A 14005-nucleotide genomic window follows, 5' to 3' on the forward strand; every position below is an offset into this window, starting at 1 on the left:
TCAACTAAGTGATCATTATGTACCAGCAAATACAAAGCCAAGTCCTGGCGACAGCATTTCACATTCACAGCTCAAACCAGAAGCCAAACCTTTCATTCTCCATCAAACCAATCCTGGATCCCAATCACCTCATCTTACCTCACAGCAGCCTGGCATCAACGGAGACGAGTATGCTCATGGGTCACGCAATGTAAAGTTTGAGAACAACCGTTGTACTCCTGGACAGTATTACAGGCCTCAAAACCATAGTGGTAATCCTTCCTCATCGCCCCATCCTATCTCTCCAAATTACAATCACAACGACTCAAACCTGAATGACTTTGTGAGATATTTTGCACGGCACGAGCTTGTTGCTACAGGTTTGCTTCAATTCAATGAAAAACCTCAGAATTACAGAGCATGGAAAAGGTCTTTCCAGACCGCAACCAGGGGTTTAAACCTGACACCAAGTGAGGAGATGGATCTTCTGCACAGGTGGCTTGGTAACGAGGCAAGACAACATGTTGAACAGATAAGAGCAATACACATAAATCACCCTGAAGCAGGATTAGCAATGACATGGGACAGACTCGAGCGAACATATGGCTCACCAGAAGTCATTGAAGACGCTCTGTTCAAACGCATTGACACCTTTCCTAAAATAACAAATCAAGATTATTCCAAACTGACAAAGTTAAGTGATCTATTAATGGAACTTCAATCTGCCAAAGCAGAAGGAGACTTTCCTGGTCTCTCCTTCCTCGACACAGCCAGAGGCGTCAACCCAATAGTTCAGAAGCTTCCATTCGGTCTGCAGGAAAAGTGGTGCATCCTACAAGCGGCAAAATCTTGTCCACTATCCACCCTTTGACTTCTTCGTGAACTTTGTCAGCCAGGAGGCTATCATGAGGAATGATCCGAGCTTCAACTTCGCCTCCCACACAGACACAGCGAAACAGAATGATAAGACAGGTTGTAAACCAAACAAATATCGGGAGGTCTCTGTCCACAAAACAGAGATCTTCCCCGGAGTCGTTACTGAAACCGGTGAGCCCCCAACGAGATCTGAGGACTTTGATAAAATGTGTCCGATACATGAAAAGCCACATCCACTCCGCAAATGTCGTACATTCCGAGCAAAGCCCATTGATGAGCGTAAGGCATTCCTAAAAGAGAATAATGTGTGCTTCAGATGCTGTTCTTCGTCATCACATTTCGCGAAGAACTGTAAAATGAAAATTCAATGTTTTGAATGCAAAAGTGAAAGACACCATACAGCACTTCACCCTGGACCAGCACCCTGAATGGAGGAGGTGGTCCCTCCTCCAGAGCATGGCGGGGAGGAGGAGAAAACTTCACCTCCTCCTCATGTCACCACCAAATGCACAAACGTCTGTGGCGGAGATCTGGCAGGTAGATCCTGCTCCAAAATATGTCTTGTAAATGTATATCCATCAGGCCACAAAGACAAAGCAATTAAACTGTATGCAATTTTGGACGAACAGAGCAACAGATCATTAGTTCGTTCACAGTTCTTTGAAATGTTCAGTGACCAAAGTCCGAGTGCTCCTTACACATTGAGAACATGTGCTGGAGTGAAGGAATCAGCAGGAAGAAGAGCCAGTGGCTATGAAGTTGAGTCTCTGGATGGAACTGTCCACATCTCATTACCCAGCCTCATAGAATGCAATGACATTCCTAACAACAGAAATGAGATCCCAACCCCTGATGTGGCTCTCAATCATGCACACCTCAAGTCAGTGGTGCACCTCATCCCAGACATTGAGCCACAAGCCCCTATCATGCTTCTCCTGGGTCGGGACGTTATCAGAGTTCATAAGGTTCGCAAACAGATAAATGGCTCACACAACCAGCCTTATGCTCAAAAGTTAGATCTGGGGTGGGTCATTGTAGGCAATGTTTGTCTAGAAAGCGTCAACAAACCATTGCCGATCAACAGCTTCTACATGAAAACCACAGAACTAGAGTATCCTATTCTCCAAGTCACTCAGGATTCAGATGGGAAAACCTCCTGTGATGCTGACCACCTTGGAAGTACTGTGCCCAATCTGGACCATTTGCCTTTTGTGCCGACAGATCAGAACCCCACAGATCATGCAACACGTTTGGTGGCTCCAGGTCATTTAAAAGACTAACTGGCTGACTGGACCCAAGTTTCTGTCCAAGCCAAAGCCAAGTATCTCTGAGAGCACCTATGATCTTGTGGATCCGAGTCCAGACCCAGATATCCGGCTTCAAGTGTCTACTTTGAGCACTGCAACAGCTTACAAGCAGCTTGGTTCCCAGCGATCTACCAAGTCCTCTTTATGGGAGTCACTCACTCCTTCTATTACTCGCCTCTTGCACATCGCATGTGTGTTCAAGGCAACCCTAAAAAAGAACAGCTATCGTAAGGGCTGGCATTGCTGCGAGGCAGAATTTGAATTTTGAGATACTTGTACTTTATTTAAGGCGAGACACGGCAGGCAAAAACATCGTTTTTCAAGTACTGGTCAATTTTGAGATGTTGTGCTATTTTGATTCTATAACATGTTTTCTTTCAGGCTTTTGGAAGGAAAACGTACAAAATACACATTTAAGTGTTCATTTTACTATAGTTTGTCTATTTGCGTCTGTAGATTTCTCCTAAATTCACCAAAAGTTAGCATTCTAACGTAACATAAAGTACCGCGACCGCTGTGTGCACCATGTCATCGTTGGAAAGCTCCGTCTCTCCTGCACAATCGCATCGGATCAAATATGGTCATTTCCTTTGTATCAGCAACCAATCGTGAAAGCACAAAGGGGTCTTAAACCAATAAACAAAATCTCATTGGCTGGTGTCAATTTCTGACAACGTGATTCGTTCAGATGCGTCACGTGGTGTGCTAAAACACTTCCTGGTTAGCTTTCCACTAGAAATTGAAATCTCAAAATGGCAAAAGAACGGCGAAAAAAACGTTCACAGAGAAGACGACAACAATTGTCACTTGCACGAAGCAAGGTTATACAAAAAACAAATGACCCCGAACATGAAATACCTTCATGGAGTGCGTCAATGCGCAAGCTGTCATCCAAAGAACAGGAGGGTTTAGCTAGCGCCTCACTGCAATCTTTAAAGGTCGTTTTCTCAAAATGAGTTTTTTCTCCTACTCTGAGTTCAACTTCAGTAGCACGTACATACACCAAACCTTCCAGTTATATTCCTATCAATATTATGAAGGCTTTTACAGAAGGGTTTGTTCATATATCATTCATAGCCTGAATTATACAACATTGTATACCTAAAAACATGGCGAAAATGGATATTTTAGGGCTGTTGACAGTATTTTCTGATTTATGGAGTGATAAAAAGAGATATCCAAAATCCCTTCTGTAAAAGCCTTAGATACTAATATGACTACAAAATGAAATAATAATTTTGAACCTGGCTTTATCCAAAGTTCAGATTTCGATTCCTGAAATGTGTTAAAATATGTGCATATTTAATGAAATAATGGATAATTTGCATATTTAAACATGCTATTTCAGAAAACTTGTAATACAAAAAACAATTGCCTTATTGTAAGTAATTAACTGGAGAAATGTCTAGCTGATACCTTTAAGTTAAAAAAATTACCCTATTCACCTAGGGTGTCTCGCCTTAAGTATTTAAATGTTTTGCTACTTTGTTCTTCTACTCCACTACAGTTCAGAGGTACATGGTGTACTTCTACTCCACTACATGTATTTAATACCTTTTAGTTACTTTACAGATCTGGATGAATGATGTGAAATATAATCAAGTGTTAAATCAGACTTTAGTTCCACCTGGAGTAAATCCACAAGCTACCCTGCAGTATACAAAGTCATTCAAACTAGCTGCACCTTTACCAGCTTTGAGAACACTTTCATGATCAATCATTATAAAACATATCATATATATTATTCTGAAATAAACCAATCTGCACAACGACTACTTTTACTGTCGCTATTTCCACTATATTTTGATGAGAATACTTTTATACTTTTACTTGAGTAACATTTTGAATGCAGTACTTTTACTGTAACATAGTATTCCTACACTCTGGTACTTCTCCTTTTACTCAAGTACAAGATCTGAGTACTAAAGCTAATGTTAGCAGATAGTGACAATGTTTGCTGGTTAGCGAGCTCAACGATTCCTTAAATAATATTGCGACAGAAAAACTTTTCAGTTCACATCACGCTCTGCCGCTCCGACAGGGAGCTCTGCTCTGAACACCTGAACGCCCCGTTCTAACAGCTGTTCACCAGCAGTCCACTCTGTACCACAGTGACTCCGGACCACACAGTTAATATTAACGAACGCACCCGTAGGTAATGTAGCTGCTGAAGCTAGACCATCTTCGCGGAGCAGCAGAGCCGACAGGCAGGAAGACTCGAGCACACAGCTCGCGCTTCATTATCATTTATAAAAAAGAACACCATGCGTGTCATGATGGCACATAACAGCTCGCGGCTGCAGATTACTCCGGTTCCCAGACCCCCCCATACCCCAATAATATTTTTATTGCAGATCTACATGAATCACACAAACGACCTATTTTGGATTCAAAACGGCGAATTTCGCCGAGAGGTGACAAGTTTGCATCCCTGCTTGTTATCCTTTCATTACGGAGCTGGGAAAATGGTGTATTGCTTAGATTCTGATCCGTGCAAGTCCAATTTTAACTGACTTTAGTTCTAATGTTAATGTTAATTTGATTTCAACCCATAATAAATTATTTGAATTAACTCAACATTTCACATGATGATGGATTAGTGTTCCACATTTTTCCCACTAATTTGTTTTATGATTAGGCTAAAGGCAAAGAGAGACATTGATGATCCTGTGTCCTTTTTTTTTTAGTACGTGGTTCCATTTTGTCTATGGCCTTGGACGGCTTCACTAAGAGTCACCCAGTTCTGCCCTGCTACAGTCCGGCTGAGTGCAGTCACAGAGATGCTATGGCTGCTCTACATGACATTAATGGTTTGGTCCGAGAATGGACACCATTTCCTGCTCCCAGAGAGAATGACGCTCCTCAAACTGAACATTACAACCGTTGATACTGTCTCACGTGGGTCTGCTCCCCCCCACCGAGCCATGAACTGAAAGCTTGACATCTGCTTTGAACACTTGGAAGCCTCCCTGTCACACCAACACCAACCCTTGGGTCAGTCAGATGAGACTAACGGCTTCACTTAGGGCATATGGGTCAGAAATATGACTCTCGTTACCACAGAGTGGGTTTTTTTTTTTTTTAAGGCTATTCATACTGCTATGCAGAGGATGCCTGTAAGTTGGCAAGCTGTTAAAAGCCCCTACTATTTTTAGTATAAGCCTAATGTCAGGGGCCTCTTAATGTCTAGTTATACATGTATTCACATGATATGGACCATGTTTCCACCTGGTGAAACTAGAGGCTGCACGAAACTCAGGCTACAATACAACCATTCTGTTCTGCTCTAACGATTCAATTGATAGACTCTACATCAAAACAGTTCGTTTTTATTGTTTCCAATGATAACGTCACCTTAAGTGGAGGAATGCAAACCTGTTTTCAAATGTAAGGTTTTGAATTTGTTTGACATTTCTCAGTAATGACACCCTCAGACGCCCACTATCATTCATGCTATGCCTTCAGTGGTAACTCAGATGTTAGGGGGGATGAAGCTTTTCCTCCCAAATCGGCTATGCTTTGTTTGTTCAACAAAGGTATACATTTCCTGCATAATATATGTTTCTCACAATTGTTTTTTGTTAGCTGCGCACAGGTGATACTGAGTATTCTCGAGTAATGGATTATGACCTACACCATGCTTACATGGACTCGTATGTTTTATTTCATATCTAACAGAAGAAAGAGAAGACATGGGAAAGTAAGAGAGAAAGAGATGGGTAAGTGAAAATAGAAAGAGATGGGGAAATGAGAATGAGAGAGAGATGAGGAAGAGAGAGGGATGTGAAAGAGAGAATAGAGAGAGATGTGAAAGAGATGGGAAAGAGAGAATAAAGAGAGAATAGAAAGAGAGAATAGAGAGAAGAGGGAAGAAAGGGATAGGAAAGAGAGAAGAGATATTTGCGAGTTGCATACTGATACTGAGTCTTCTCGAGTAATAGCTTATAGACATTAACATGTTTAAATAGACTCCTACGTTATTATTTCATATGTGACATATGTAAGAAAAGGAAGGGGAGAGTCAATTATATTGAGTAATTGATTTCATATTGGAACATTCATCACTCAAACCTATGTTTTATGGAGGAGGAAATGTATTTCTGATAAACTAATCTTTTATCAAACGGTAAATGGTGAATTAATATAACATTTAGAATCATTGAGAAAGGGTGATATCCACAGGGACAAGCTCACCTTTAACTTAAAATAACATGTCTCTGCTTTGGACTGATGAGTATATGATTCTTGCATGTTAAATGACTAACACAAACCTTACATTTATGCATGTGCATGTGTCAGGAAGGCTCCCAAATAATTCTGAGGGGCCTATCCTATTTTTGTAATTAAATGATAATGTGCTAATCCATTACTTTGAGTTGTCTGCACTCAGGAAAACATCCCTATCAAGTGTTAACCCAATAACTAGGACAGCTCTGAAGGCCAAGGGTCAGAGAGAGAGGATCACACTCTCCGGCTGCAGAGGGCACCCCATCCACGGGCAAGGAGGCACGAGGTCGTTCGAGATGAGAGGATTCTAATCTTCAACTATCTGATGAGATGGGATGCTTCTTCATCTTTCTGCTCGGGGGGGCTCAAACAGACAACTCTGCAGGATGAGCGATGGCTTCAGAGGCTTCTATAATACAAGGTTCCATGTTTCTTGGAGGAGCAGATGTCTTCCTAACCTCTCCCATCACGGGGGGGGGCATCTGGATGTGCCACTTGGAATAGGCTCTGCTCTCAAGCAGATAGCAGAAGGAATGCAGGCAGATGAGCCTCCATTTCACTGGGAGATCATACAGTGCTCACTGAATGAGCCACACAAAAGCAGAGCAATTGGGGGGTGAAATATGGTGCTCTGATGAAGAAGAGTTTTGAGCCAATCAGCACTTCAGTGCTAATCTACAGTATCAGGATGCCTTTACACACCAGACATTCTGTGTCATAAAGAGAGGAGGAGAACGAGTCAGGAGGACAGGTTCTTCCAGCTCTTGTTCAAAGATAACATTTGAATTGAATGACCAGATGTTTACAGATGTACAATTAATGATAGTTCTTATATTTCTGATGAACAGATATGTGTTGAATAGTGGTGATAAATATATTTTGTCAGATCAGATTACACTTTCACACTAAACAAAATAAATTAATTGATATTTTCAGATTATAAGGTATTGAATAATAAGATATTTCTAATATTATAACAGATAATGTTAATATCCTTAATTGTCCAGCAATCAGGCTTAACAACACTACTCTTCAATGTATTATCCATGCACAGAAAGACCTACAATGATGTTTCAAGTTTTAAATATTTAAACCTTCCTTTCCAGGTTTTACAAAAGTCTTTCAATATTTGCCTAACTTTTCCTTTTCAGATTGTTAAACGTTTTGAGAATTGTTTAATTTTCCTTTCAGATTTTGAACAATGTACTTGATTAAAATGAAGGTATTGATTTCATTAAAACTGAGTGCCTTACCCTTGATTTAATATGTAATTAAGTAAACGTAAAGTAATCCTATAATTGAGGACACTGTAAAATTGCAGATTACAAATTGATCAAATCACCACTGTGATTTTATACCTCAGGATCTGTTATGATCCTGATTTTATACCTCACCTGGATCTCTTATGATCCTATGTTTTAAATACATTTGACTAGTGATTGCCTTAAACTAAATCTTTAAACTGCAAGCTGGTTTTGATTTTATAGTTTGATAAGTGAGATCAGCTAATGATGTTTTTGCTATAATGCGTCTGTGTTTTATGTGTGTTCATTATTGTGCTTTTGACAACAGATGATCCAAACATTGATGAGAGATGATTTTCTATCGTGATTGTCTGTGTCAATCATTGTGATTGAATGTTTCAGTCTTATCCTACTTTGTGATGAAAATTGATGTACGGTGAGACCACACTCAAATCTGAAGATGCCTATTGATTTAAGTATTGATCAAATTAAAACTAATGTTTTCAGGTTATCAAAGATGATAAAAAGAGAGGGCTGTTAGGGATTAATTTTGTCTTTACTTAAGATATTTGACCTTTCGGCCTGTTGACGTTTTACGACCGAACCCTAAGTCTGTTATCTGTCTTAAGGAATGGGAAGCCTCAAGCTATTGCTGACATTACCAGTTTTATGACCGGTCAACTCTCGGTCACAAGAGCCATAGAGTCAAATAAGTGATTCAGTGCCTCCAGGTGGTCACGTACACCTTCCCCCAATATGTGGGTTGACTCTTAGTGAAGCTAGTTAAAAGGTCTGCCAAGATGAGAGGGGATCAGAATTGACATGGCAACCCACCCGTGCAGTCAGAATCTTTGACTGTGTGACTTGTGATGTGAAATTCTCCGGCCGATGCTTGTATTAAACTACCAGTGTTTGACATCAGAACTCCTGCTCGTCCTGTGTCTCCTTCGTGAGTCGGTGACTCCCATTGCATTGCTACACAGAAGTTTCCCTTACAGTCTTGGCCATAGTGGAGTTTGGAGTGTGACTGTTTGAGGTTGTGGACAGGTGTCTTTTATACTGATAACGAGTTCAAACAGGTGCCATTAATACAGTTAACAAGTGGAGGACAGAGGAGGCTCTTAAAGAAGAAGTTACAGGTCTGTGAGAGCCAGAAATCTTGTTTGTTTGTAGGTGACCAAATACTTATTTTACCGAGGAATTTACCAATTAATTCATTAAAAATCCTACAATGTGATTTCCTGGATTCTTTCCCCCCATTCTGTCTCTCATAGTTGAAGTGTACCTAGGATGAAAATTACAGGCCTCTCATCTTTTTAAGTGGGAGAACTTGCACAATTGGTGGCTGACTAAATACTTGTTTGCCCCACTGATTGTCATTTCTTGTGCCAACTGTTTTTGTTAACAGATGACCTTAGCGCTATCTGTTGCTATTGTGCTGGCCAGAGGGACAAGTACACATACTGGGTAAAAATTATATTGACATACAATCATGTTTATAGATTTGTAATAACTGAAACAACAAAAATGCTGTTTTTCCCTGCTATCATTATGGTATGAACTCAAAATATTAAACACAATGCAATTGTTTTTTTCATAGATCTCCTGTGATGTGTGTAACCGGTGGTTCCACCATGAATGTGTGGACAGACCACCTCCACACATAACATACATTTGTGGTGGGTGCATATGAAATCACCAACAGCTGCCTTATATGAAAGCCCCTCTTTAGGCAAACAGTTGATTTGCAGTTTATGATACAGGAATCCTTTCCCCTGCACCTGCCGTCTCTGTTATGTGCCCCCCAAGGTATTTAAAGGAAGGAACCACCTTAACAGCTGCTCCTTGGATATAAAGGGGAGTGGGTGTAGTGCCTGACTTTCTTAAGACCACAATCACCTTTGTTTTGTAAGTGTTGAGGGACAGGTTATTTGCTTTGAACCAGACCTCAAGGAATGTATGTAAAGTTGTTTTATTTAATGTAATAATAATGTACTGCTTTCAAGAAAGAAAAAAAAAAAACTATGTACATTTTACCTTTATTTTTTATTTCATGTTTCCAGGGGGGAAAAATCAGGACATACGTATGAATTATTATGACTTGGAGAAATGACTTGGTCAGCATACAAGATCTTATTCTTCCTCAAGATAGAAAGTCAGCTCTGCTGGATATGGAAGCCCCCCAACTTTTTACCTGCTGGGCCTAGAGGGCAGGGTACTGTTGTGCGTAGACGGCTCTGCTAAGATTGTTCCCTAGTTTAGGTTTCATGTTATGTGCTTAGATAGGTTCCTGTTTTATTTTTGATAGTCTTGTCTACCCTCATGTGTCTAAAGTACGTTTCCTGCCTTGTCTGTTTTCCCGCTGTTGTGATTGTCTAATTGTCTTCACCTGGTGTTGTCTGTCTATATAGTTCTCGTCTTCCCCTGTCTCGTTGCCAGATTGTCTTGTGTGTTCCAAGCCTTCCAGCGTAAGATCATTTTGTCATTGTCCAGAGTTATTATCGTCCATAGAGTTAGATTAAGTAAGTCGTTGTTGTAGTTTTTTGATAGTAGCCTATAGGTTAGAGTGTTTGTTTTGTTGCTTTATGTATTCAGTGTGTTATGACCTGTCTACATTAAAACACTTTATTTTGATACTTTGTTTGTCTCTGCATCGTGCATTTGATTCCACGCCCTTGTACAGCCTTAACAGTACAATCTGGCCAAAACATGGAATTAGCAGATGCAGAACCAGTTAAAACAGCGATACGACTTCAGGGCGAACGTCTACAGGCATCCTCAAAGTCCGGACTCCGGTCCGGATCCGGACCGAACCACAACTGTCTCTGGACTCTGAGCAAATTATACTTTTCATATGTATTATCTGTATTATCTGTGTTATCTGCGAGACATCGCCACAACGCAACGAGTCAAAATGATCCGCTATGTCCATAGACTGCAAACAGCGCTCTGCATGTCCTGTTCCACTGTCTGTGTGTGTCTGTCAACGCATTGGTCCAATCACATTCAGCATCCCGTCAGCGTCCCGTCCCGTCCCGTCAGCATCCCGTCCCGTCTGCGAATCAGAGGCACAGTAGGGCGGGTCTTCGCGGATGCGGGTGGGAAAAATGTGTGTCTCGTCTCTTTCAACCTGTCTGAGTCAGAGCGAGAGTTTAAAAAAAAAAAATTCAGAGCTAGAGTTAACCTCTTAAACCCGGCCCCCCCGATACCGGGCGGAAAAACTCGTCACTGCAGGAGACAGCGTCTGGCGGCTTCTTAATATTTAAAAACCTATGAATGTCTTATACTCAAATAACGGGAAAAAACTCAGCTACCTGACGATATGAGCCATTTTTACCGAAACAAAACACAAGTCTCACAAGAAGCGTTAGCATTAGCCCTTAGTGAAAACAGGCTGATGCTACTTCCGGTGCTAACTAGCAAAAACGATCTTTAAAACTTAATATTTTCTGCACAAACTACATATCAGCTGAAAGCTGATACTCCACAGATTATTATTATATAAGTATCATCACTGTAGGACACAAACTCACTGAGCGAGCAGCCAGAACAGAGCAAGAAAACAACAACAGTGTTCTAAAGCATAACAATAATTATGTTTTACCGTTGCTGTTTTGTGATCAAAAGTCGTGTTCAAGGGAATAAAAAACGCTGCTCAAGGTTAATCCAATGTCTCTTAGTCACTTTAGAATTGTTCCTGATAATCCATCATTACATTCATGGCCGCATCGTAGGTATAAAGTTTTGCAGTCCCGGGTTTGGCTTTCTCACGTGCTGTTTACGCAAGCCTCTCTCTCCTTGAACTAAGTGTTTAGCGGCGTTTACTAACTCCCCCTCGATTCTATTGGCTCCAAAGTTTCAAAAAAGGTGTCAATCACCCAAATCGACCAATGGGTTCCAGAGATAGGATCCTGCGTAGTATGAATAATGCCAGCAGCGGCTGCTTTACGCACAGACGGAGCAGAAGCAGCCGCACAACCGCTCCAGCACAGCAGCAACGAACACAGCGAACAGAGAACACAGCGAACAGAGGACACAGAGACAACAGCAGGCAACCCTGATTAGGAATTCAGGAAAGGTATGTACTCTCTCTGTTTGTATCTATTAGTTGTGTATTTGGTGTAATCAGTAATTCCACACTCGCAAAATACAAAATGGACGCCGCTTTGTTGTTGTAGCGTTATCGTTCCGTGAGAAACTAAAACAATGGCAATATCATGTTGGTGAACGTATAAATAGATTAATTGTATTTCGTGACTATAACACGGCAGTATATAAATAAAGCTGTATTGTATATCAACCCAGTATATATATATACTGTTATTCCACACACGCCAAATGGATGCTGTTTTGTAGTTCTACAGACATTGACTAACAGCAGTTTATAAATAAAGCTGTATTGTATATCAGTCTATATATATATACTATAGCGTGTGTAAAATAACAGTATACATATATATATATATATTAGTGCTGTAAAAATGATCGCGTTAACGGCGGTAATTAATTGTTTGAATTAATTGCGTTAAAATATTTAACGCATTTAACGCATGTGCAGAATGGCCCGCCCCATACGTGCCACCAGTGGCAGCGCCAGGGTATGGCTGGGGTAGGCTACACCCATACCAAGAAATGGCTTAGCCCCACCATGAAAAATGATGTTAAAGTAAGCAAAATAAAGTCTGCCAACTCGCGGAGTCAATTGCACAGACAGCAGTTAGTAAGATTGATTTCAGTAGCCACGGTTTTGAAAACTTTTGTCACGTAGTGATCGTCTTCTCAATAGAACAGCTTTGATAACGGCGTGGTGTTGTTGCAGGAAGTCCCGACGGAGAATACTTTTGCTGTAGTACAGGTAACACATAACTAGTACGCAGGTTATGTGTGTAATCTGAAATGCGTACCGTCAGTTGTGTCACAAAGCGCATTTGCGTACCGACGTACTTGTGAAGCTTTTCCAGAAGGCGGTTAGATCACCGGACGACAGAGTCGGTCTCCGTGTGCACAGACAGGGCTGCTGTTAACGTCGGTCTGTACAACGGAATTGTGCCAAAACTACGCCAACCGGCTGCGGAGGGAGACTCCCCCCCCTTCACTGGAGAACTGCGCTAAAACAGCTGATCACAACGTTCACACTCTGTGGTCAAGAAGTACTCCACGAGCCGCCGCCCCCCCCCCCTCTGTCGACTTTCCTGAAGTACTCCCCCGTTGATAGAAATCAACACGTAATGAAATAAGACCCCACGGCAGTGGCGGCGCCAGAGATTTCCTCTAGGGGGTGCTGTGGGGTAGCTTGACGTTTCATAGGGGGTGCTCAAACATTTAGGGTTTCCCATTAATGCACCGGCGCTACAGTTGAATTTTCTACTGCAACACTCCCCACACGCGCACACACACAGTACACCCGCAACTGTTACAATGAAGGCGTGAAGATTTTTATTTTAAATATTGAAGTTAAATGCATCAATTGGTGCACTTTGAGAGCAACATTAAGCGGTCTCTGCGTTGTGTTTTGCGTTGTTCATGGATGGATGAGACCCGAGCCAGCATACAGTTTTGACGATTTTCTTTTAATCGCTGACAACAGATATAACAAATCAGTATTACATGTTGTATCCCTCACAGTGACTCCTCTCACGTGGAAACATTTACAAAAACAAAAAGGGAAGAGGAAACGTGAGGAACAATATAAAGGGTGGTGGGTGTACACACAAAAATAATCTTCTGAGTATAGTGACTACATTTCAGAAGTTCCGCCCACTGATCTCCGACCTTGTCAGGTATTGAACATAAATAAACGAAGAACACAGAACCAGTGTGATTATACTAATTTAAATGATGTACAAACAAACACCACTGCATATTTCAACTGTTACAGTGGGTAAGGTCCACAAGCCTAACACACTGGCTCTGAACATAGAATTTAACACAAGTAGGCCACATAGAAATAACTATAAACAGTCAGAATGTTTGCCTCAACCATCAATGCATTACATTTATAATAGGCAACAGAGGGGGTGCATCATCATGCACTTACCATTAGACGTCTTCATAACAAAACAATGCGTCTGTTGTTGTGGCTGAGGGCAAATGCATCAATGATTTTGTCGCTGTCCAGGGCCCTTGTTCTCACAGTGTTTATGGCCAACAGTGCCAGGTTACTGGTTCGAGAGTCCCCACTGGTGTTCCTCAGGTAGTTTTTCAAACGACGCAGACAAGAAAAACTGCGCTCACAGCTCACTGAGGTCACGGGAAGTGTCAGAGATATGCATATCAGTTTGTACAAGTCTATAAATGCATCTCTGTATGGCCTCATGAGGGATAGAAACTCCTTGGTGCTGGTGATAGTATGTCCCTGTTCTTCTTTTCTTT

Source organism: Gymnodraco acuticeps, unplaced genomic scaffold (assembly GCF_902827175.1).
Source record: "Gymnodraco acuticeps unplaced genomic scaffold, fGymAcu1.1, whole genome shotgun sequence".
NCBI lineage: Eukaryota > Metazoa > Chordata > Actinopteri > Perciformes > Bathydraconidae > Gymnodraco > Gymnodraco acuticeps.